At 42.2% G+C, this 27125-nt stretch overlaps 1 protein-coding gene and 1 long non-coding RNA gene across 2 annotated transcripts in view; one reads left to right on the forward strand and one right to left on the reverse strand.

Moving 5' to 3' along the window:
- The window catches only part of LOC115085457, a 30142-nt gene extending 3821 nt beyond the window's left edge, over positions 1–26321 (reverse strand). Inside the window, exon 1 of the long non-coding RNA XR_003854850.1 lies at positions 26266–26321. This is a non-coding gene — a long non-coding RNA (uncharacterized LOC115085457). The remainder of the gene's footprint in view (positions 1–26265) is intronic.
- The window catches only part of ZFHX4 (zinc finger homeobox 4), a 779821-nt gene that overhangs the window by 105511 nt on the left and 647185 nt on the right, over positions 1–27125 (forward strand). The gene's annotated exons all lie outside the window — the stretch shown is intronic.

Here is a 27125-nt window from a genome sequence, read left to right on the forward strand (position 1 = left end):
TCAAGCTATATTTTATTTATAATTGATTAATCATATTGTGAGATTAGATGGCATTTAGGATATCTCGTTGGTAGTAAGAGATTTGGGGATACATATGGAATCTAATTTATCTTTAAAAGAAGAAATAAGGCAGGTAGCTAGTGGTGCTTTCACTAAGTACAAGGCATTACATGGAGTAAAACCATTCTTAACTGCTACTGATTTCCAGATGATAATACATTCTTTAGTTATATCTAAGACAGACTATTGCAATGCCTTGTATGACGGGATGCCCACATATGCAGACTGTTTAGAATGCAGCAGGTAGGTTATTGACTGGCACTAGATTATATGACTATATCACGCCAGAACTGTGTGATTTATGCTGGCTACCAATACAATGGAGAATCCAATTTAAAATCGTAACAATGATCCATTAGTCTCTAAGGGGAAATACTCCAATATTTGTAAACTCAGCTTTAAAAATATACTAACCGCTCTGTAACTTAAGATCTGCTGGTCAGAATCTATTGGGGGTGTCGACTATATGCCAGGCTTGCCTTGATGAGACGATGGGAGAGCTTTTTACATTGTCAGCCTGCAGTTGTGGAATAGCTTGCTAGATGAGATCAGGAACATTCAGTGCTATGTAACCTTTACAAAACAGGTAAAAAGCTTTTTGTTTCAAACAAGCTTTTAACATGTCTATGTAATCTTCCTATAGTTTTTTTATTTTCTGTTCCTTGTTTTTTTTTATTTTGTAATATTTAATTGGTTTTTTTTTTAATAGTTATATTTTTAACATTTTTATTTTGTAATGATTATAATTTTGTTGTATGTTTTGTAAAGTTTACACCATATTGATTATGAGTATATATTGTTACCCTTCGAGAACTGTGGATTGTGTGAGCTACAAATGGCGAAATAAATAATAAATAAAATAATATAATCTTTGCTGTTTGTTTTGTTTATTGATTTTACTTAATGTTTAAAGTATAATTATTTTAATGTTTCACAGTGTTTTATATTAAATTTCTTGAATGTAATAATTTTATGAACATAATAATTTTTTTGGCAAGTAATTTGTAATCTGCTTTATATTAGTGACTGCTGGAAAAGGCAGAATAAAAATTATTAAATTAAATTCTTCCAGCACAATCAGAACTTATGCTGGGTTTTTGATACCATGAGTCTTTATTCAGAACTACCTGGTGATTTTTATCCTATTTTAATAGACCCTTCTTCTTTTCCTAGTCTTGTAATTGCAGCAAAAGTCCTGAGGCTAGAATTATATACCAGATCTTCATCTGGAATCCTGTATCATGCATTCTAAGTTCATTCAGCTGGTGTTGCTCTTATTGATGACTATTACTCATTCCCTTACCCCCTTAAGGCTTGTGAATGCTACCTCCATAGCATCCCTAGCCCCAGCTAGCATGTGATATGGAAGATCTTATCTAGGAATAGAATCAAGAACTTACTACATTGCCACTGAGCCACCGGGCTGGCCACATTCTAATTTCTGTCAATGCTTTGGGTCAATATAGGTATTGTACTGGAAATGGAATCAAACATGTTTTAGAGACAATCAAAACAAAGCATCAAAATGCAGGTAATACCAACATATTTCCCCAAAACAAATTATTTTTAGATTCCAAGGATATATTACATAACTACGTATTTTGAGATCATCCTTAAGTGTATCACTTGTATCACAACTTTTAGGTCCTGAAGAATTCTATACAGAATGAAGACATACAGCAACCCAAAGGGTTCATATACAAATAATGGTGTTTCAAGTAAGATTAACATGCAGACATAATTTCTAGAGGGGCAGAGCATTTAAAAATATTGTCCAATATCTTTAGTGCTCTTCTGGAGGAGGTGGTAGAGACAAAAATAGTAATGTAGTTCAAAAAAGCATGGGAGAATCAAAGAGGATCCTCAGTGGTAAAGTGATAGAGCAAAGCAAAAGCAAATATTGTGAAAACAGTGTTGTATATGGAGAGTTCATATATGCATGTTTACAGGCTTTTTTGTAGAGAACTTTTTCATATTTTTATATGGATTTGTTTATAAAGGTCAATTTCAGAGGTGCAAAGTGTCAATTCTGTTTTTTAAGTGATTTTGAAATCTGTTATGCTATTTTATTAGTTCTAGTATACAGACGTGTATATGGGCAGTCTTGTCACTAGTTAGTGCAGAAAAGGGAACAGTGTTTGCTGTCTATGATAGCTAGTAGTTACTACATGTTTGTTTCATAGCTTTTGAAGTTGCTATTGCATGACTCAGGATCTTCCAGTTTCAAATGTATATGAAATCTTGAACAATTCAAGCTTGCTTGACTGAAAGAATGGATCTGGTGTACCAGTAAATATTTCTGAAAATGTAGACACTAGTTATGTTCAGCTCTTGATCTCAGGGCCTTTAGCCAACAGTTTTGTGATATTCCTCATCAATTTCACACTGGGGAAAGAGCCTAGGGCTCACAGGTGGCATGCAGAGATCAGACTCTGTATGATTAGTATCCAGAAAATGCCTAAAATGCTTAATATGGTCATATGCAATTACAATGCTAAAATGACCTAATGATGTATTGTAAAGATGGATGTGAAAAACTTTTTTTCAGTTTCTTTTTTTGATTTGGGTTTTTTTGTTTACTTTTATGGTTTGTTTAATGTTTTATGGTTCATTTACAAAACTGAAAAAAACTCCATTAACCATGCCTCTCAAAACAAAAAAAAAACCCAAATGGGCCTTCTGACCCCTTCCTGCTCCCAATAAAATTAGCCAGGGTCTCCATGATCCTTCGGACCACCCTTCCTGACTCACCTAGGACTCTGGGCCTGGACTTACCTGACAGGTCTTAACTGAGCCCGGCACAAAAGCCTCATCGTATACACAGACAACCAAGTTGCGATGTTCTTTTTTTTTTTAAATTTATAATTTTCAAGATAGCCAAAGTACAACAACGAGGCCGAAGCTTATGACATTTAAGGAGCACAAATGTAAACAAATATACATGTATATTCTAAATTATCCATTAAACCAGGATTCATAAATCTCACCTTGGCATCCCACATTTTTAACAGAATAAAACCCACCGTACCCTCCCATCCCTCCCCTCTCCTTCCCCATGCCTAGTTTGTATAGAGAGAGCAATGTTCTTTGTTCTACTATTCTACTGTTCATTTGGTGTATATAAGCGTAGATATATGATAAAGAAGGGTGCCATCACTAGAAGCGTGTTCAAATGGATTCCTTACACCTTTACCCCGAAGGATGGTTAGGAGTCGGCTCCTTGCTAGTCAGCCAAGTTATGTAACTGTGCCAATGTTTCTCATAACAATCCATATGTTTATGTTTAATCAAGTTGTGATGTTCTACATAAACAAAGAAGGAGGGTCCGGTTCATGGACACTATGTCGGGAAGCGCTTCACATACTTTTGTGGGCGAATGCGAATGGAGTGACACTTCAAGCTACTTACCTTCCAGGATTGGACAACGTCACAGCAGACCGCCTAAGCAGAATATTTCAGCCACACGAATGGACCTTGAATCAGAAAGTAGCTCAGAATATTTTTCAACACTGGAGCTTCCCAACAATTGATCTCTTTTCCACTCAAAGCAATCGACAAACACAAACCTTTTGCTCCATTTACCCAAGCAAACTTTGTTACACTCCAGACCCCTTCCTCATTCCATGTACGGGGGGTTTGCTGTATGCCTATCCTCCCATTCCGCTAATCTCCAGGACAATTCAGAAATGTATTCAAGACATCACAGATTTGATCCTCATAGCTCCGGCATGGCCAAGTCAACCATGGTATGCATATCTCATGCGACTCTCCATACACCCACCGATTTCCCTGGAGAATCATCCATGACTATTAACTCAGGAAGGAGGCTCCCTCCTCCATACAATGCACCAATCCCTCCATCTGACAGCATGGAGGTTGAGAGGCAAGTATTAAACCACTTAAGCCTCTCCAAATCTAGAGGACATACTACTCGCGTCAAGAAAACCCTCAACTAGAATTAGCTATGCGGGAAAATGGCATCATTATGCAGAATGGTGCAAGCCACGGCAATTAGATCCTTTTTCATCTACATCAACCCAGCTACTTCAATACCTCCATATGCTCTAACTATCCAGTCTAGCGTACACTTTAATTCGAGTGCATATTAGCGCCATTGCAGCGTTTCACTACTATCATAATGGTCTTCCAATTTCTAATCACCCGTTAATCTCAAGATTCATGCAGGGCATTCTACAGGTGAAGCCGCCAATAACGAAACCTCTTGTACCATGGGACCTGAACGTTGTACTAGATCAGCTCATGGCTTCTCATTTTGATTTTTTAGATTCATGCCACATAAAGTACCTAACCTGGAAGATGGTATTCCTTGTAGAAATTACATCAGCACGGAGAGTAAGTGAACTACAAGCCTTAGTTCACTATTCTCCTTACTTAAAATTTTACCATATCAAGGTCACTCTCCACACTCATCTCACTTTCCTTCCAAAAGTGGTTACAGTGTTCCATCTTAATCAAATTACACTACCAATCTTCAAACCAAAGCCTCATCATAATGACCAAGATAAACTTCTGCACTTATTGGACTGTAAAAGAGCTTTGGCCTATTACAAGCAGAGAACACATTCTCTATCCTGACCATCTCAGTTATTCCTTTCCTTCAATCCAACCAACCCAGGTCAGCCTGTTTCTAAAACAACCATAGTGAATTGGTTGAGACAATGCATTGAATTCTGTTATAACAAACGTCAAACGCGCTAACCAACTTAGCAGCAAGCCAAAGGCACACCAAATACGTGCCACAGCAACATCAATTGCCCATTTATGAAAGGTTCCCCTATTGGACATTTGCAAAGTGGCAACTTGGTCTTCTCTTCATACCTTCACGTCACACTACTGCATTGACAAACAAGCTTCTTCAGACGCTACACTTGGTACAGCAGTCTTGTCAAACCATACTAAAACTTAGGACTGTCTACTCTACTTATGGGTTGTCGTCCTGAACTTAAAATGCACCCTATACAGACACAACCCGGGAGCTTGGGACTCCAAGACAGCATGTCTAATTCAGCCTGCTAAGGATGGGAAAAAGCAAGTTTGCTTACCGTAAATGGTGTTTCCGTAGATAGCTGGATGAATTAGCCATGCAATTTCTCCCACCTCCATAGACAGTCCACTACTACTTAACACCTTTTTTGCCATACACCTCGCTTGGTTACAAAGAAACTGAGGAGAAAAAATGGAATCGCGTGGGAAGACGACCGCGCAGACACACAGAGTTAAAAACTCTGTCACTACCTGAGAGAAACTCCGCCTATTTCCCGGTCACATCGACGCTCCCAGACAGCATGGCTAATTCATCCTTCTATCTACGGAAACACCATTTATGGTAAGCAAACTTGCTTTTCCTCCCAGTCCGCTCCACCTGGACTCTCTACCTGGGTAGCATCAAGCTAGGTTGAGAGAACATTTTATAAATCTCATCTTTGTGAGTTTCCTCACTCCAAAGGACATCAAATCTTCACAAGAGTGTACTGTCCTATTTGTAGGTCTCACTCTGCATGTCAAAGTGGCCCCTAACCCCTACACTACTACCTAAACCTCACCTTGAGTTACTAGGTGGGCCTCCTATAGTAGCATAAATAGCTGCTTACTATGGTGCCACCCCCAGAGGCTCACTCTCTCCCTCCCTCCCACCCATATCAGGGCCCTTCTCCAATCCTCCTCCAGCCTAAAAATGCCCAAAATGCAATTTGCAAAAAAATCAAATCAGCAACTTTGTCAACTGACCTTACCCTTCCCTCTTGGGCAGTAGCCCTGGGAGACACATCCTTATTGTGAAAGGACATTGCATCACCTGGAGAGCAGGTCCTTGCTACAGGATCACTTCCTGAGGTACTAGGTTGATGCTTTCTGACCAGGAGACCTTCCTCCTCTCAGGCTACACCAGGGCTCGGTCTTGGCTACTATGTCTCTGAGGGTCTCATTTATATACCTCTCTGTCTGCCTCAGCTCCTGCAGATCTGCCACTCCAGCCTCCAGGGATTGGGCTCATTTTCTGAGAACCAGGAGCTCTTTGCATCGGATGCACACATACAACCTCTCACTAACGGGTAAAAAATCATACATGTGACATTTGATTTAGAAGACCAGAAGGCTCCCCTCTTGGTGCTGGATTGCTGCCTTCATCTTAATTTTGATGAGTTCTTAGTTAAGTTTAGGTTGCTAAGTGTGTAGCAATGTGTAAATAAGATTCCTTTAAATTTATTGGTATATTCACTATTAATCTGTTAGTGACCTGCAACGGGATAATTAAACTCTTGGGGGCCGATGTAATAAGACCTGCGGCAAAACAGGTGCTAGTTATGAGGGCGGGTTTTGATCACCACGCAAATGATTTGTGCACAGAAATCCGCACACTCATGAAGAAATGAACATACATAAGCATGGTAATGCCTTATGTAAAAAGCATCCATGCCAAAAGGCCGTACCGATAATCCATGCATAAAAGTGAGCGAGTGAACAGGTATCCTTTTTCAGCAAAAGGCATGACCCCCCGGATATATTTCTAATATTTTGAATGACTGTGTGCTGCAGAAAACCTGGCAAATATTTTCATGGGTGATAATTTACACTGCATGGTAGCAATAATGGCTGTTTTTTTAAGAGTAGTAAAAGCAGTGCCTGCTTTATTGGCTGCATTGGTAAGCACACAAAATGTAACATTGACTGTATAGCAGAGAATGGGAAATTGTAGCACATGTTATATCAGTTCTGTACAAAGACATGATCTTCAGAGTTGTGATTGGTGTATGCACATATCAATAATCACAGGAGAGTCCCCTTTTCTGCTAGAATGCACATACATACATTAGTCTGGCATGGGTATAGTTTGGAGTTGGTAGGAGTAGGAGGTGTCTAGAGGCTAGCAGCAGGTTTAGGAGTTATTTCTCTGATTGCTGATTGCTGCGTTTTTTGAGCTAATTGCTTATTCATTGTTCTTTCCCTTTCCCATTGTCTATTGTCTGTGATTGCAGTTTGGCAAAGTATTTTTTGTTATTGTTTTGCTGTTTGTGTTTTTGCCCTCTAGGTAAGAAAGTACAGAGTTTTTGAGAATGGAGTGTAACAGAGGGGGGTTGTCTGAGGGCGAGGATATGTATGAGAGGCAAGTGTGTGGGGAAAGGATGGATAGGAGGAGTATGGCATCTGTCTCAGGTGAGTGTTGTCATGGAGGGCAAATGGGGCAGGAGGAGAGGGATGTGCAAGTGTTTGAAGGTGCAGCTGGGGGTGGGGAGTGGAGGGAAAAGAAGGTGGGTGGAGGAGATCGCACACAGGGTGGGGGAGTGGGAGATGGGAGAGGGAGTAGTGGACAGGGAGGTAGAGAGGCAACTGCAGGCTGGTCTCAGTAATGTGGAGTAGAAAAGGTGGGCAGAGGGAAGCATGCTTTTCAAAAGAAGAAAAGATCTGCTTGTCAGGAAGTTGTGTGACAACTACCATGCTTTCTTTGGACAGAAGACTTCCATCAGGGCAAAGAGAGGAATTTGGGACAGTATAGTCAAAGATGTCAGCAGCCTTTCTGTGGCAAACAGGTCAGTCGAACAATTAAAATATCAGTGGGCGTGACACTAGATTGGCAGTAAAAGCCAAAGTGGCCTAGATAGAAAGGTCCAAGCACCAGACAGGAGGAGGGCCACCATGGGAGGTTCAGCTAACAGAAGTGGAGGTCTGATAAAGGCCACGCTACAAAGTGACTTCATAACAGGGGTCCATACAGGAGGGACTGACACTAATGCTGAAGATGCAGGCTGTGGACATAGTGTAAAGGTGGATGAAACTGCTGCAGAGATGAAGGAGCCTGCTATAGAGGAGATAGGAGCAGAGGCAGAAAATTCTACCATTGCTCCAGATGGGGGGTTGCAGGATGCATCTCTTATGCTGTTTAGTGAGCTTCTTGGGGAATCGCAAGATGACAATAATAATGTTGAGCTGAATCTAACTTGGGTGGAGACATCACCCAACTCTGGGGGTGGCAGCCCCCTTGCCGCCGAAGAGACCTCTGCTGGTAATGAGGAAGACTCCAAGTACCTCCATGGATGCCTTTGCGGAGAATCTGGCAGCAGAACTCATTGCTAGACAGGAGCAGATTCAGGGCAATATGTCAGCAAGATGGAGGGCTATTCAGTATGAGATTAAGCAGCTGCACAAAGAAGTTAGAAGGATGCAAAGGCAGGTTAGACACTCAACCCAGGACCTATGTACTGAAATTAGAGAACTGAATGCTACTTTGCAAGCTCAGCAAAACTACCAAGCAACAGTTCAGCCAACCAAAATAACTCCTCTCGTAGAGGTAGAGGCCTCGGCGGGGGGGATGGGAGGGTAATCAGGATAGCCAGAAATAGATGATAGTGCATTCTACAAAATAAAAAGCAATTCAAAAAAGAATGTGAACTTCATTGCTCGTTCATGCTGTAATGTGGAGTTGGGCAAACAGCTTCTGCATGCCTTTCTGTTGCTGATGGACCTCACACCTGCAAGCCTCACCTTTTCGCAAACTTCTCTCCCTCCCTGCCTCTGCCTGGCCTGTCTTTGCTTGTCACTGCTGTATGCAGAAGTGGACAATGAGCTACTGCACTTCTAGCTGGTGCATATGATTCTCTCATATTCAAGTCTCTTCTCCTCACACATGCCTCCATCCTCCTGAATCTTCGAATACTAGGTCATCTCTCCACTGTCACTCATTTCTTCTAAACACGTGAGTGGTATCACTTTAAAATTCCAGTGATCACTTTAAAATTCCAGTGATCTAATCACTTCTTGGGTTCCTAGAGCTGGAAGTTTATTGTGGAGAATGTTTTGGATAGAAATTTTTCTTCCTCTTTTTTTTTCTTTTCTTATGAACGCCCTTCTGGTGCTGACGGAACTCACACCTGCAAGACTCGTTTCTTTGCAGACTTCTCTCCCTCCTTGTTTCTGCTTTTGCCTGGCCTGTCTTTGCTTGTCACTGCTGTATGTGTGTATGAACAATGAGCTAGTTCACCTCTAGCTGTTGTGAATGCTTCTCTCACACTCAAGTGCCTGGCCTGTCTTCGCTCTTCACTGCTGTATGTGAGTAGTAGGGATGTGAATCGTTTTTTGACGATTTAAAATATCGTCCGATATATTTTAAATCGTCAAAAAATCGTTAGGGCCACGATACAATACCAATTCCCCCGATTTATCGTTAAAAAATCGTAAATCGGGGGAAGGGGGAGGGCAGGAAAACCGGCACACTAAAACCCCCTAAAACCCACCCCCGACCCTTTAAATTAAAATCCCCCACCCTCCCGAACCCCCCCCCCCCAATGCTTTAAATTACCTGGGGATCCGGCGGTGGTCCAGAACGGCGGCGGTCCGGAACGGCCCCCTCAATAGAATCGTGTTGTCTTCAGCCGGCGCCATTTTTCAAAATGGCCGCCGCAAAATGGCGGCGGCCATAGACAAAAACGATTCGACGGAGGAGGTCGTTCCGGACCCCCGCTGGACTTTTGGCAAGTCTTGTGGGGGTCAGGAGGCCCCCCAAGCTGGCCAAAAGTTTCCTGGGAGTCCAGCGGGGTTCCGGGAGCGATTTCTTGGCCGCAATCGTTTTCGTACGGAAAATGGCGCCGGCAGGAGATCGAGTGCAGGAGGTCGTTCAGCGGCGGTCCGGAACCCCCGCTGAATGACCTCCGCCGGATCCCCAGGTAATTTAAAGCATTTGGGGGGGGGGGTGGGGGGGGGGGGGGGATTTAATTTAAGGGGTCGGGGTGGGTTTTAGGGGGGTTTAGTGTGCCGGCTCACGATTTTAACGATTTTTCACGATAGTTTACACACCCAAACGGCAACAATACGATTCCCTCCCCCTCCCAGCCGAAATCGATTGTTAAGACGATCGAGGACACGATTCACATCTCTAGTGAGTAGTGGTAACCTCACCACCTCCTACCCCCTCCTTTCTCTAGGTACTCACTCCTACTTCCCCACTTCCTTCCTCTACCATTTCCCCCTTCTTCTTCTCTATGCAAGACTTACTCATGACAATTTATCCAACTGCTCCCTACCCCCTTTCTACCCCTTCTTTCTTCTAGGTGCTCACTCTCCCAAACCTCCATCCCTTCCCCTTTTTCTCTCTCCCTTCTTCTGTGCAGACTTGCCACTCATAAATTCTCCAACCCCTCATCCCCTCCTTTCTCTAGGTACTCAACTATCCCACCTACCCCATTTTTATACTTCCCCCTCTACCATTTTCCCTCTTCTCTTCTTTCTCTTATGCATTACTTGCTCATGATGATTTTTAAATGTTTTCATTTGTTTATTAACCTCCTCTTTGCAGGTGGATGTCATTGTTGCCGCTCATCACTGCTGTACGCGTACATGGCAATTTTGGCTCCTTCACTTCCTTCTGGTGCCGACACTTCTTTTATTGCAAGCCTCATCTGTTCGCCGAAACCTCTCCATCCTTGACCATCGTTAATTTACTTAATGTTAAATAAACTACTTGCACAGATTCACCTTGATTATTTATTTAAAGGTTCTGTCCAAAAATTTCTAAATATTTTATTCACCTAAGGTACTCTTTCTCTCAAACCATCTTCCCCACCCCCTCCCCCTCCTCTCCCAAGCAAGACTGGAACCATATATCTTCTCTGCCCACTAACCTCACCCCTATTGTAACTAGGTAATCTCTCTTCCAAAACCCCTTTCCCCATCTAGTCTCTCTCCTACTCCCTCCCCCCCTGTCTTTATTATTCTCACAGTCTGACCTCTTGCCTCTAATCACCTTACTTTTGTCCCCTTCCACTCCCAACCCTCCCTTGTCATAAGAAAGTTGTGTTCATCACAGCACCCCCCTCCTCTCTTCCCTTCCCTTTTCTAAACTGTTCATTAAGTAAAATCTCCTATCTTCCACTTTCTTCCCCCCCAACCTCCTCTGTCATTGCAGAAGCCAAATAAAATAAAGGACACACTCACTGTTGTGGTTAATTTTTTTTTTCAAAATAACTATTCTTACAAACTATTTACAGTAAAAAAAAATATTAAGGGAAAGAGTTGGATTATCTAAGAAGAAAAACAATTTACATGACAAAAAAAAAGGGCTGGGTCAATAGGGAGGGCAGAGGGCAACAGATTAGAGGGTGTTGCTGAGGTGGAAACAGGCCCATGCCCTAGCTAAGGCCAGCAGCATTCTTGGTGTGATTCTGCAGGACCTCAGCTAGGTGCATGGCAGCCTTAGCAAGACCCCAAGGGCTGCCGAATTTGCCATCATCTCTCCCCCAACAACTAGATGGCTCAGCTCATTGCCACTGAGTAAATGGCTCATCGCCTTCAGCAGGTGCTCCAGGAGATGAGCCAGTTCTCCAGTCGAACTGCCAGATTTTGAGGGAAGGATGGATGGTGAGACGGGCCTCCCTTGTGCAGAAAAGGCTGCCCAGTCTGTGTCTCTGCATCCCTACTGCTGTGGTCAGAATGGGGAAGAAGGCCTACGGGGTGGGAGGAAAGGGAGCTGTGGCTGAGGTGGGGAAGAAGCATCTTGCTCCTCCCCAGGAGCGGGGCGAGCTGCCTGGGCAGGGTCTGGGACTGGTGCATTGCAGGCCTCCATTTCTTCCTCCTCCTCCTCTTCCTCCTCATATGGGATGTCATCTGTGAAGAGAGTAAAAATATTGTCATATCATTTGCACCCAATCCTTTTGAGAGTATAGCTTTACCAGTGGAGATGTAGGGCAAGAGAAAAACTAATAGGTCCAACGACCCTAAGCCATAGACAATACTTTTGAATTTCAGATTAAAACAAAATAAAGGGCTGTATTTTGATGTTGCCTTGGATGTGCATTGGGTGGTTGTTTTGCATTCTTTGTAAGAGTTTGAAGCATGGGTCAGTAGTCCACATGGCGAGGTATATAGGGCCATAGACTGGATGTACATGTTGGATATGGCATGTAAAAAGTAACATGAAGAAACATAACAGACATTTTATAAGTCAGGCCAGAATTTATGGTGAATGAGAAATGTTGTCAGCAGTGGGTGCCGATGTGTGAACGACACTAGATTCAGGACCTATGTAGACAAGTTATGACCTGGATGGCTAGAGATAAAATACCTACAAACCATTCTGGCCCACCGAGCCCATATCTGCTCCAGCCACCATCTTATTCTTTATAAGCTTAGCCATCTGGCTTTCTTCTTGAGGCCCTCAATCTATAAGATGAAAAATGCACAAACATAAATATAACACTAGATTAAAGTTTATGGATGAATAATTGAATTAAAAATAAAATTATGGGCTTTTTACATAGATTACATTTAGAAACAAATATTTATCATAGCACCCCTATAGCTCCCAGTAAAGGCAACAAGTACCCAGCCCCCATCCCTCTACCAATAAGCACTTCTTCTGACATCTTCCCTTCTTAGGACTTCTCCCACCCACCTTACTGCCCCTACTCCTGCATAAACTATGATCATTACATATGCCTGTAACCCCCACCCACCACTGACACTAATGACCCACCCCATGTACTATATTACCAATACCTACCCTAGAGCCCCGCTGAAGGCACTAAGTACCCACCCCAAGCACAACATGCCAACTCACAACCTCTAGAGATCCACCCAAGGCTCTAAGTACCCACTCAAAGCCCTTGTAACCCCTAACTCAGGCCATGCTTACTCCAGGTGGTTGGGAGGCTCCTCTATCAAACACCAGCTTGAGATCTTCCCAGGCTCGGCCTGTTCTCCAGAGGTTGCGCCTCTCATCAGTGTGCTTGTATAAATTGTCTTCATTTGCCACCACCAAGGATGCCAAAAGGTTGACGTCCCTGGTGGTAAAAATTGGCTGGCATGCTGGTGAAGGCATTGTGGTGACACACCAAAGAAACACAGGAAGTTCCACCCTCATGGATGTATAAGCGCACATGTGGAAATTTGTACGCAGCTAGGTGCACACATATCAACATGATTAGCTGCGGTGTCACCGTAGGCACAAAGCTATGCGTGAATCGCGACGTGCAGGGTGCTGAGATAGGCGCAAAGCTATGTGTGAATCGGGACACATGATTGCTGAGATGAGGCGCATTCAGCTGGGCTGGATGCTAGTTTGGCCACTTGATCATTGAGATAGGTGCTCAGCTGGGCATGAATCTGGACCCTTGGAGGCAGAGATAGGTGCTCAGCTGGGCACAAATCTGGATGCTCGGGTGTCAAGAAAGGCCTAACTGACTCCCTCGCAGGATTTCTGCTTAGGATATATTTTAAAATGTTTTTACTGTGAGTTTTTGCCTCTATGGCCAACTTCTTTTCAAATTCTCTCTTAGCCTATCTTATCAGTGTCCTTACATTTAACTTGCCAGTGCTTATGCTTATCCTATTTTCTTCTGTTGGATCCTTCTTCCAATTTTTGAATGAAGATCTTTTGGCTAAAATAGCCTCTTTCACCTTACCTTTTAACCATGCCGGTAATCATTTTGCCTTCCTTCTACCTTTCTTAAGGTGTGGAATACATCTGGATTGTGCTTCCAGGATGGTATTTTTCAAAAATGTCCATGCCTCTTGCACACTTTTTACCTTTGTAGCTGCTCCTTTCAGTTTTTTTCTCTCATTTTATCAAAGTTTCCCTTTTGAAAGTTTAGCGCTAGAGCCAAAGATTTACTTACTGTCCCCCTTCCTGTCATTAATTCAAATTTGATGATATTATGATCATTATTGCCACGTGGCCCCACCACTGTTACATTTCTCACCAAATCCTGTTGTCTCTCACCAAATCCTGTGCTCCACTAAGAATTATATCTTAAGTTGCTCCCTCTCTTGTCGATTCCAGAACCAATTGCTCAATAAAACTGTCATTTATTCCATTCAGGGACTTTATCTTTTTAGCATGTCCTGATGTTACATTTACCCCAGTCAATATTGGGGTAATTGAAATCTGGTGCAGGATAAATTATATCACCACCAAAAATTCCACAAAAGCTTTTATTGCGATTCAAAGCAAAGGCAGGTGAAACAATGTTGTAGTGGCGGCAACTCCATGAATTAAAGAGCACATAATTTAGAGCGATCCCCCGACACGGTCCGTGTTTCGCTAGGCTGCATTGAGAGGGACCAGCATGTACATTAAAGTCTTCTCAGATGTACACGGGAGTTGTATTGAAATTCCAGGAGGAGATGGGTCAATATTATTGATGATATTGAAAATAACTGTTAATACTTTGTATTGGATTCTGAAGGATACTGGAAACCAATGAAGATCTATCACAGTGGGAGTTATATGCTCAAATTTTCTAGTTAAATTGAGAAGTCTAGCAGAAGCATTTTGGAGAAGCTGCAGAAGTTTAATTATGTTTGCATAGAGGCCTAGCAATAGGGATTTGCTTGGGGAAAAGTATAGTAATAGGAGTATACTATTGTGCACCTGGCCAAGATGGTCAGATGGATAGTGAAATGCTAAGAGAAATTAGGGAAGCTAACCAAATTGGTAGTGCAGTAATAATGGGAGATTTCAATTACCAAACAAAACCGAAGCAAAAGAACCTTGCACATACGCAAGTAGCAGAGTACACTGGTGCAGGATAAATTATATCACCACCAAAATTCCACAAAAGCTTTTATTGCGATTCAAAGCAAAGGCAGGTGAAACAATGTTGTAGTGGCGGCAACTCCATGAATTAAAGAGCACATAATTTAGAGCGATCCCCCGACACGGTCCGTGTTTCGCTAGGCTGCATCGGGAGGGACCAGCAATGTACATTAAAGTCTTCTCAGTCTGAGAAGACTTTAATGTACATGCTGGTCCCTCCCGATGCAGCCTAGCGAAACACGGACCGTGTCGGGGGATCGCTCTAAATTATGTGCTCTTTAATTCATGGAGTTGCCGCCACTACAACATTGTTTCACCTGCCTTTGCTTTGAATCGCAATAAAAGCTTTTGTGGAATTTTTGGTGGTGATATAATTTATCCTGCACCAGTGTACTCTGCTACTTGCGTATGTGCAAGGTTCTTTTGCTTCGGTTTTGTTTGGTAATTGAAATCTCCCATTATTACTGCACTACCAATTTGGTTAGCTTCCCTAATTTCTCTTAGCATTTCACTATCCATCTGACCATCTTGGCCAGGTGCACAATAGTATACTCCTATTACTATACTTTTCCCCAAGCAAATCCCTATTGCTAGGCCTCTATGCAAACATAATTAAACTTCTGCAGCTTCTCCAAAATGCTTCTGCTAGACTTCTCAATTTAACTAGAAAATTTGAGCATATAACTCCCACTGTGATAGATCTTCATTGGTTTCCAGTATCCTTCAGAATCCAATACAAAGTATTAACAGTTATTTTCAATATCATCAATAATATTGACCCATCTCCTCCTGGAATTTCAATACAACTCTATAATCCAATAAGATCTAAGATCCCAAAACAAAGGTGTTCTTTCAATTCCTTCTAATAATATTACTCATATAACCCAAATCAGAGAACTTATGTTTTCTATTGCTGGTCCCAAACTGTGGAACTCTTTACCTAGTCCACTTAGACTAACAACCAAAAAATTGAAATTCAAACAAGATCTCAGAACATGGCTCTTTAAAAAAAACAACAAAAACCTATGAACTAACCTGGAATTATTCAAATTTACATAATCAAAAGACAGGTCATACTTTTAATTTCCTACTACTTTTATAAATTATTACATCTTCTATTTGAATAATTCCTTGGAATGACTAATCCTCTGAAGTAATTACTAACTCTTTTATAACTTTTATATCTATTATTCTCACATTTATATTAATGCTGGTTAAATTATTATTACTGATTTTCAATGTAATTCAATGCTATATATGTAAACTGTTGTGATCTACCTGTGGAACGACTGTATATAAAAAGCATAAATAAATAAATACACAAGGAATTTGTACCCATAAAGACTCAATTGTGCATTCAGTCTCATGTAGGATCTTTATCCTGTTGCAGTCTATGCCATCCTGGACATAAAGTACCACTCTGCCTCCCAGATGCTCCTCTCTGTCATTGCGATATAATTTGTACCCTGGTATAGCACTGTCCCATTGGTTATCCTCCTTCCACCATGTCTCTGAGATGCCAATTAAGTCTATGTCATCATTCACTGATATACATTCTAATTCTCCCATCTTGCTTCTTAGACTTCTGGCATTAACATACAAACATTTCAAAGTGTGCTTTTTGTTTGTATTTTCATTGTGCTTTCTAATTGATAGGGATAAATTGGAATCTTTTAGCTCAGGTGAGTTTTTAATTACAGGCACTTGGATTACTTCTTATTAATGGAACCTCACTGTTGGGATACCCTAATTCTAATGCATCATTAGTATCCTTTGAAGATATCTCCCTCTGAACCATGCACTGCTGAGCGACTGTTGGCTTTCCCCTTTGTTCTAGTTTAAAAGCTTTTTTCCTACCTTTTCGCCAGCTTTTTATAACAAAAACACAAACTGTAATATTTTTCCTACCTTTTGGCTAACTTTTAATGATAAACACAGAAACTTTAAGGGGTAGATTTTCAAATCCCAGCACGTGTAAATCCCAGAGTTTACGCTGTGGCCGGTGCTTACATGCGCCTGGCAAATTTTCAAATGGCCTGGCCACGTGAGTAAACCCCGTAATGCATGTAAGTCACAGGGCTTGAAAATGGGGTGGTCCAGGGCGGGGCTAGGTCAGGCTAGAGGTGCCAGGGGATCACGCGCTGGGAGGGTGCCGGTGCGCACAACATGCTCCTGTTCCTTGGCAGGAGCAAAAGGTAAAATATAAGTTAGGGCTAGTTAGGATAGTGATGGGGGCAGGCAGGATAGGGGAAGGGAGGTTAGGTTAGTGGGTTGGGAAGTTACCTCCCAGTCCACTCCTTAATTGGAGCAGACAGGGAAGGAACTGGGGAAGGCCCCGAAGTGCCACAACGCAAATTTGCTAAACTCTACCCCCCCTTGCATCTGCCAGCCTGGCATTTTATAACATGTACGCACATGTTACAAAATTGCGTGTCCATGTGTGCACGCCAGGTAGTGCGCGCAAGTTTTGAAAATCTACCTTTAAGCCTTTAGCTACCTTTTGGCTTGCTTTTTTTTTTTTTTTTTTAGCAAACTCACACACACACGCTAAATAATATACTCCAATTATTTATCTCTCCCCAAAACTTTTTAAGTTCTAAAATTTCTTCAGCCACCAGCAAGATGATTCTCTCATCTCAGTGCCCTTACTGGATTGTGGCTTACTGAGCTCTTCCCCTGCAATATATCTTGTGCTTTTAAGGCAAATTAGTGCAAAACAACACCTTTGGTGATTTACCCCTCAGTTTGCTTGAGTGAGTCACTGCTATTCTGTTTAGCAAATGTTAGCAGATACTCAAATCAATCATACTAATCTAACTGATCTTTTTCAAACATTTTGCATTTTGCACATGTTATAAAATCCGGGGTCGGCGCGCGCAAGGGGATACACACTTGTGCACGCCGAACCCCGATGGCTTCCCCGTTCCTTCTGAGGCTGCTCCGATGAGGAGTAAGTCCACCAAAATTGTGTTTTAGACCTAATATGACAGGGTGAGGTGTCTGGGTCAGCTGGGGGTCATGCAGGATGACCAGAGAGATCTGGATAACTTAATTGACTGGGTAAACTGGTGGAATAATTGGAAAAACTGGGAATTTCCTTTGCCTGAGCATGTTTTAAAATGCTTACTTAGGTGGTTTAAGCCAACAAAATCCTAAGGAATATGAGTGAAGTATGCTTGATTGAGTTACCAGTTAAAATTGGGAGCATGCTTACATGTGGTAGGTGTATTTTAAATCATATGATAGTAACTTTTAAACCAGCGTATGGGTGCACATGTGCGCATGTTAGTCAACAGACGCCCAGGGACATGGCTATTTTATAACATATGCACATATATATGTGCATGTTATAAAATAGGCTGGCTGCACACACGTGTGCTCAATTTTAAGTGGGAATATGCCTGTATGCACAAATCTCATTTATACTGCGTAAGTGGGGGAATTTTAAATGGGATGTGCACCAATGGCATTGCAACTAAAACCAGTTCATTCCTAGTTCACCCAGTTAAGGGATAAGTCTTCCAAACTCCCCTAGTTTAATAGCCTTCCTTTCCCCCTGTTAGCCCCAACCTTTAAAACCCCGCTTATCTACCTAGTTTTTTTTGTTTTTGTTTTACATTTACACGACACCCAAGGCAGAAGTAAAGTTATGTGGCAGGGGTCCCAGTGTGCGCCATTGCACGTAAGTATTTATACACAAAATTCAGGTTAAAATCCCGGTACGCCAATGCCCCACTCAGACCACACCCCACCCCACCCCTTTTTAAAAACTTTTCATTTGTGTGCACGGCGGTATTTACGTACATATCTGGGACGCTTTTAAAACTGCTCTGGGCATGCTTGCCCAACATATTCGCACATCCCCTGATTGATGCACGCATCAGGCTTTTAAAATTCACCTTTATGTGCACAAGTGTGCACATGACTTAAAATTCCAGTGTATGTCCGCTCGCATGCCCATACATGCATGTATGGTGCTCACACACTCATTTTAAAATTAGCCTGTGCAAAAAAGGAGTGGTGTGGGGCATTCCAGGGCAGATCTAAGAGGAACTCATCTAAGTTGCAATTTTATAAAAGAATTACACAAATACAGTAGACAACTTATTTTTGCAGTTTTACATCTGCTAATTAACTAGCACAATTGTTATCAGATTCATTTGTTGTCTACTATTGTTGAGTGAGAGGTCTGGGCGAACTGGGGGAGTTCAGGGTACTAGAAGGGTCTCAATAAAATGGAGATGGAATGTGTGAACTGGTGGATGTATCGGTAAACTGATGATTTTAGTGATGCAGGCATTTTTTTTAAATATACCTACTTCCATATATAAAATTCAGTTTTATGTAGGATAAGTTCTAATTTTTTTGTGTAGAAAATATATGCGTGCATATTTATAAAATGAGTATAAAAAGTATGCACTTTCAATGTATTGCTGATATACGTGTGTAATGAAACATATGTTTGCATGTAGAAGGGTGGACATATGTGTATTTTATAAGCTGCATGGACCATATATTAACAGGTTATAAAATAGTATAGTGGATCGCCCTACTCCCATATTTATATGTATATGGGACTATGTGGAATTGTCTGAAAGTTATCTTCTGTGGTTGTAAACTAGAAAAAGCATTTGTAAAATATATACTTTGAGCTTTAAGGTCAGATATACATCATCTTTGTTTGCATGGGATTTAAGTAAGTGTCTCAGTTGGTCGTGAGGTTGTTAATTAAGTGACAAAAAACTTCTGGAATAATACTCATTTCTTTTAGGGGGTCATTTTCCAAGGAGTTACCACAGGAGATAATTCTGCAAATTTCTAATTTTGTATTCAGGGGGTGGTACATTGTGCACTAGAGGCTGGTAAAGGTTTATTGCAGTTCATGATGTTTCCAGACAGCCTGTTTCAGGAGAGAGAGAGAGAGAGAGAGAGAGAGAGAGAGGAGAGAGAGAGAGAGAGAGAGAGAGAGAGAGAGAGAGAGAGAGAGAGAGAGAGAGAGAGAGAGACTTGCTATAGTGTCTCCTCCCTAGACAGGTATTTGTATCCCTATGGTAGGCCCACCTAGTAACTCGAGGTGGGGATTAGGTAATACTAGGTATGAGTGTAGGGGGTTGGGGGCCACTTTCACTTTCAACATGAGACGTACGAACAGAACAGTGGTCTCTTGTGAAGATTTGATGGCCTTCGGAGTGAAGAAACTCACTCCAAGATGAGATTTGGGCAATGTTCTCTCCACCTAGCTCTCTCTCTCTCTCTCTCTCTCTCTCAGCATACTGAAACAGGCTGTCCAGAACCACAATGTAGCTCAAATTGGCTTAAGAACATATTGCATGCTTATTAGCATAAGGTAACACCCCTTTTTGGTATACCATGCAATAATGGAAAATGAGGCCCTAAGTTAGCCAGATAGGTTTGTTTGGTTAACTAGTTTCAATATGGACTTCTACATTTTTATATTGTTTTTGTCAGCATTTTTTGCATTAGCCGTATTAAGGGTAATTTTAAAAGTCATTTCTGGTGGTGAAAGTGCTACAACCACATACATGGTCTTTTACAAAATTTCCCATACTTTGAGCAGTGACAAAATATGGAGGTAATTTTGAAAAGGAATTATGCACCTAAAAGTAGCATTTATTATAGCAATTTTCAAAAGTCCATTTATGTATTTAAAATGTACTTGCATATATAAAACCAATTGACAATTCAATAGCATATGTCGTAGCAATTTTCAGAAGTCTGCTTATGCATGTAAAATGCATTTACATGCATAAGTGGTTAAATCAGGGTATTTATCCCAGGACAAACAGGATGATAGTCCTCACATATGGGTGACATCATCAGATGGAGCCCTGATATGGAAAACTTCTGTCAAAGTTTCTAGAAACTTTTGACTGGCACAGTGAAGCCACTGAGCATGCCCAGCATGCCATGATATTCTTAGCCACAGGGGTCTCCCTTCAGTCTCTTTTTTTCCACGGTGCTGTAAGCATCGCATAATATGAACTCAGAGATATTTCCCTCACTTTTTCCTCACGGAAAACATAACTTTTCAGTTTCAAAGTTTTTCATCGGGTCTCCCTTCGACATAGTAATCGGTGAGTACTTTTTTTGAATCAATTTTCGGTCGATTCCTGTCTCCCTCACTCGGTACCCGCAGGTCATCGACCTTTATCTGGCCTAATTTTCAACATGTCATCCCGATTCAAAAAATGTGCAAATTGTACCCAAACTATGTTGATCACCGACCCACACAATGTTTGTGTTCTATGCCTGGGATCAGGCCATGATGTCTGGGCTTGTACAACTTGTGCCCAGATGACACCTAAGGGCAGGCATGCCTGGTTGGATAAAATGGAGGAGCTGTTTCAGAAACTCACTCCATAGTCATCTTTGATATCGTCACCGAAGAAATCACCCTTTGTTGAAAAACATCGAGGTAAGAAAAGGACCGATGACCGTCCATCACAGACCCCCATCCGGATCCTCCATAGCTTCTTCATCGACATCTAAAGAACATCGTGAAAAAAGATGCCATTGGCACCATTCTATATCCGATCCATTGGAGGGAACGGCATCCACATCGGCACCGAAGGACATCAAGCCGATTCCGAAGCGAGTCCGGGTACTAGAGCCAACACGTCCCTCTGTATCCAAGATACGAGGCGCTCTCCACCGGGATCAATGTCTGAGACTGTGCCTCTATGCTCAGTCGTGGAAGAGCCAGTAGCGCCAGTCTTACCTTCTCCTGTGACAGTGGACCCAGTCCCCATCTCCAGGGAAGAAGTGACTTCCATGGTCCAGCAGGCCAACGTTGAGGCGTTCCAAAAATTCAAGCCTCCTTCCATGCCAGCACCGGTACCGATACAGACACCGGCATCAACACCGGGACTGTCAATTTTTCAACCCCTTCTGAATAAAATCGATGCATTACTCGGAGTTTTTCCGGCACCGACACCGATGACGCTGACAGCTCCCCTGATGCGGCCATCAACATCATCAATGCCAAAACATCCACTGATGATTCCTTTGATTCCAATCCCAGGCTCATCAGAGGAATATGGGAGAGACTCGGATTCCGTCCTGGGGCCACTGGGCTTTCAACACTTCTGGGCACCGACATTACCTTCGATGCCTCTCACTGATCCATTGATTCCCTCGCGACCCGGTCCATCGGGCGATGCTGGCCATCGATTGCCTTCGATGCCATCGAGACCTTTTGATTCCCCATCGATGCCTTTGCTACCTCCTCTAATACCAAAGCAGATTCCATCTCAACCATCGAAGTCTGCTTCTAAGATAAAACATCACCAACAAAGCATAAACCAAGTCCTTCTGAGGAACATTATCCACCTCAATACAGTCCTTGGGAGGATGTAGACACTGACACTGATACAGATGATTTACAGTCAGAGCCTTCACCACCAGAAGAGAGGAGGAATTCCCCTCCTGAGGATTTGTCATTTGCAAATTTCATAAAGGAAATGGCAGATACAATTTCTTTTGAATTGCTTACCGAAGAAGATACAAGACACATGACACTTGAAGTGTTGCAGTTTGTGGATGCACCAAAGGAGGTGATGGCAATACCCATTCATGAAGTGCTTCTAGAGCTACAGCATCAATTATGGGAACATCCTTGCTCTGTACCGGCTGTAAGCAGAAGAACAGACGCAACATACCTGGTACAACATACCCCAGGTTTCCAGAAAACACAATTGCCACACCACTCAGTGGTCATCGAGTCGGCTCAGAAAAAAGCCAGAAAACAAAAACCACACTCTTCTACCCCACCAGGGAAAGAACAGAAGTTCTTAGATGGCCTAGGTAAAAAATGTTTTTCAAGCATCCATGCTGAGATCTAGGATTGCGGCATACCAGCTTTACATGACACAATTTCAAAGAAACTTGTGGAAACAAGTTCAGGATGTTGCTGATACCCTTCCTCAAGAACAACAACAGGCACTAAATACTCTTATTGCCAAAGGTCTGGAATCTGACAAGCACAAGGTACGGGCAGCTTTCGACTCATTTGAGACATCCGCCCGTCTATCAGCAGCTGGAATCAATGCACATAGGTGGGCTTGGCTCAAGGCTTCGGACCTCAGATTAGAAGTCCAAGAGAGACTGGCAGATCTCCCATGTACTGGAGACAATATCTTCGGAGAAAAATTTCAGGATGCTGTCTCACAACTCAAAGACCATCATGAGACACTCCGTCAGCTCTCTCCAAGTTACCATCTGATCAGCCTTCCTCCATTCGAAAAAACTAATAGAAGAGATACCAGAAGGGCTTTCTACAGACCTAGAAAGTACTACCCACCTGCTACTTCAGCGCATTCTTACCGTACACCGCAAAGAGGACGTTCACACCAACCAAAACAAGCAAAAACCCAGCCACCTCCACAAACTGGTCCAGCAGCTGGTTTTTGAAATACATCAAGAGAACAGAAGCCTCTCCACCAATCCTATGCCCCACTTACCAGTAGGAGGTCGACTCCATCATTTCAAACACCAATGGAGTATCATTACCAAAGATCAATGGGTATTAGCCATACTGAATTGAGGATACCATCTCAAATTCAAAACGATACCCCCGCAGTCACCACCGAATACATTTTGGACAAGAACTGTCATTACATCTCAACTTCAAGTAAAACTCTCAACTCTGCTGACCACCAGGACTATCAAACCAGTCCCCTGGTCTCAGCAAGGGAAAGGGTTCTATTCCTGCTATTTCTTAATTCCAAAGAAAACAGGCGGCCTCTGCCCTATCTTAGACCTCCCAATCTCAACAAATTTCTTCAAAAAGAAAAATTTCAGATGGTATCCCTGGGAACCATCCTTCCATTGCTTCAACGGGAAGATTCACTCTGTTCTCTAGATCTTCAAGACACTTATGCACACATACCCATTTCCAGACAACATCGCAAGTACCTACGATTTGTTGTGGGGAAACATCATTATCAATATTGAGTCCTGCCATTCAGTCTCGCATCTGCGCCTCGAGTATTCACAAAATGTCTAGCAGTAGCTGCTGTACATCTAAGAAAAAACAGCATTCATGTTTTTCCCTACCTAGACGACTGGTTAATCAGAAATCCATCCAGGCAGGGAGCTCTGTCTGCCTTAAAAACACTGATAAAATTGTTGCACTACCTGGAATTTCTAATTAACTATAAAAAATCCCACATCAAGCCGTCTCAGCTCCTCGCTTTCATCGAAGCAGAACTCGATACCACAGTGGTGAAAGCTTTTCTTCCAAACGACCATTCCAACAATCTAGCATGCTTGGCGAACTCAAGATTTTTTCAGATCTGGATTACTGCAATGGGCTATACTTGGGTCTTCCAGAAACTGTTATTAGACCTCTGCAGTTGATTCAGAACTCATCTGCAAGGCTCCTTATGGTTTCTGCTTTGAAACATCATATATCTCCTATTCTACAAAAACTACATTGGTTGCCAGTCAAATATAGAATTCGGTATAAAATAGCCATGCTTATACATTCTTTACTAAATAATGCAGATTCTATAGAGTTATGCTCGATGTTACGAGTATATAAGCCTACTAGAGATCTCAGATCTTCCGCAAAAAAATTTATTAGAAATAACATCAGTTAGAATGGCTGCCCTAAATAACACCAGACAAAGAGCCTTCTCGGTGGCTGGCCCTATTTTGTGGAACTCATTACCCAATTTCTTAAGGCAAATATCAAGCAGGAATGACTTTAAGAAGGCGTTAAAAATATATTACTTTATGGAAGCATTTGGAAATAATGACCTCTCACAATAATTATGAATTCAATTTATTTTTTGAGTGTTTCTGTTGTATTGTAAGGAGCATCTTTACCATTTTGACTGTCAGGATTGCATATCTTGTTTTCTATCTGTTCTAGTTTTGTTTAAAATAATGGTGGTAATTTATAGTATTTTATCTATTTTATGATATATTTTTACTTGTTATTTTATATTGATCATGAACCGATTGTATTTTTTTTCTACCTATGTTTTTTGTTTATTTAATATTATCTTATATCAGATTTTTATTATTGTAAACCACTTTGGTCAACCTTGTGTTGGTAAAATGGTATATAAATATTTTAAATAAATAAAAATTATCCACTGCCAGTTCGCCTCTGCCCATCAACTACTAATACTTCTAGGACACGTGGCCCCTACAGTGCATGTTACCCCTATGGCGAAGTTAGCCATGAGAAGGGCTCAATGGACGTTGAAATCTCAATGGTTCCAAGCTTTCCAACCACTGTTGTACACAGTTCAAATCACCCACCAATTACACCTTTCGCTCCATTGGTGGATGAATCAAGTGGCCTTAAAAGCAGGTCTCCCTTTTCAGCAATCAATTCCACAAGTCATCTTAATGACAGATGCCTCCAATTTGGGATGGGGAGCACACATCAACAACCCTTCAAACATAAGGGACATGGACTATGCTCTAATGAAGTGTCAGATAAACTTCTTGGAACTTCGAGCAATGCGTTATGCCCTTTATGCCTTCAAAGACTGCCTCTCCAACAAGACTGTGCTGATACAAATGGACAACACAGTAGCCATGTGGTACATAAACAAACAGGGAGGCACAAGCTCTTATCTACTCTGTCAAGAAGCAGTGCAGATTTGGGCCTGGGCTCTCCAACACTCCATACATCTCCGAGCAACTTATCTGGCAGGCATACAAAATGTCTTAGCAGATGATCTCAGTTGACAATTCCATCCCCACGAATGGTCTCTGGATTCCGGTGTAGCAAGCAAAATTTTACAATGCTGGGGTCACCCAACCATAGACCTCTTTGCGTCCAAACTGAACCACATAGTAGAAAGGTACTGCTCCCTCCATGGACGTCGACGACAGTTCCCCAGGGACACTTTTACTCGCCCCTGGCACACAGGAATTCTATATGTGTATCCTCCGATTCCGCTCATATCCAAAACTCTCATGAAGCTACAACAAGACAGAGGGTCAATGATCCTCATTGCCCCTTACTGGCCTTGACAAGTATGGTTTCCCATACTCCTCGATCTCTCGATCAGAGAACCAATTCGCCTGAACACAGCGCCCACTCTCATAACTCAGAATCAGGGCAAATTGCGCCATCCCAACCTGCCATCTCTTGCCCTGACAGCTTGGATGTTGAAAGCTTAATTCTGCAACCACGTAATCTTTCAACTCAAGTCTCTAAAGTTCTCGTAGCTTCACGAAAGCCTTCCACATGTAAATCTTACCACTCTAAGTGGACCAGATTTACCAAGTGGTGCACACAAAAGGTTTCGACCCTTTCTCTTGCCCCACTCCTTCTTTATTGGATTACTTGTGCTACCTTTCGGATTCTGGTCTACAAACATCTTCGGTAAGGGTACACCTCAGTGCCATAGCAGCATACCACAAGGGAATAGGGGATGCGCCAATAACAGTGCAACCCCTAGTGACTCGGTTTATGAGAGGCTTACTCCACCTTAAGCCTCCCATTTGATCACCAGTTACTGAATGGGATCTTAATTTACTGCTAACAAGACTCATGTGATCTCCGTTTGAGCCTCTGCACTCCTGCGATGAAACATTTCTTACATGGAAAGTATTTTTCCTGGTAGCCATTACATCTGCTAGGAGGGTCAGTGAGTTACAAGCTCTTGTCACATACTCACCCTACACAAGGTTCCTGCAAGACCGAGTAGTCCTTCACACTCACCCCAAATTCCTACCAAAAGTGGTAATGGATTTTCACCTCAATCAATCCATAGTCTTGCCTACTTTCTTTCCAAGACCACACTCTCACCAGGGCAAGAGAGTTTTACACACTTTAGATTGTAAACGTGCACTAGCTTTCTACCTAATCCGCACGGCAGTCCATAGAAAATCCTCCAAACTCTTTGTTTCTTTTGACAAAAATAAACCAGGAGTTGCTGTGGGAAAACAAACTCTCTCTAACTGGCTGGCAGACTGTATCAAATTCTGCTAAAAAAAAAAAAAAAAAAAGCAAACATTCCTCTCCAGGGGTGAATAAAAGTGCACTCAGTAAGAGCTATGTCTACATCAGTTGCACACTACCATTCTGTGCCTATTGCTGAAATCTGCAAAGCTGCAACTTGGAGTTCACTTCACACCTTTGCAGTACATTACTGTTTGGACAAGGAGGGATGACAAGATTCAGCCTTTGGACAAGCTGTCTTAAAGAACTTATTTCTGCTATAGTACGAACTCCTTCTACATCCATCCTACTGTGATTTCAGGCTGCCTCATTTTTTCCAACAGTACACCAGTTGTGCCGTTGCACAAGTTGTACGCTGTTGCTCCAATACAAGAATGACTCATCCTGCTTGTCCTGGGATAAAGCAAAATTGCTTACCTTGTAATAGGTGTTATCCCAGGACAGCAGGATGTAGTCCTCACGAAACCCACCCGCCACCCCGCAGAGTTGGGTCCGATATGTTTTATTATTTTATATTTTCACTCCTGCTTACTGCTACAAATGAGACTGAAGGGAGACCCCTGTGGCTGAGAAGAT

The sequence above is a fragment of the Rhinatrema bivittatum genome, chromosome 2 (genome assembly GCF_901001135.1).
Source record: "Rhinatrema bivittatum chromosome 2, aRhiBiv1.1, whole genome shotgun sequence".
Classification (NCBI taxonomy): domain Eukaryota; kingdom Metazoa; phylum Chordata; class Amphibia; order Gymnophiona; family Rhinatrematidae; genus Rhinatrema; species Rhinatrema bivittatum.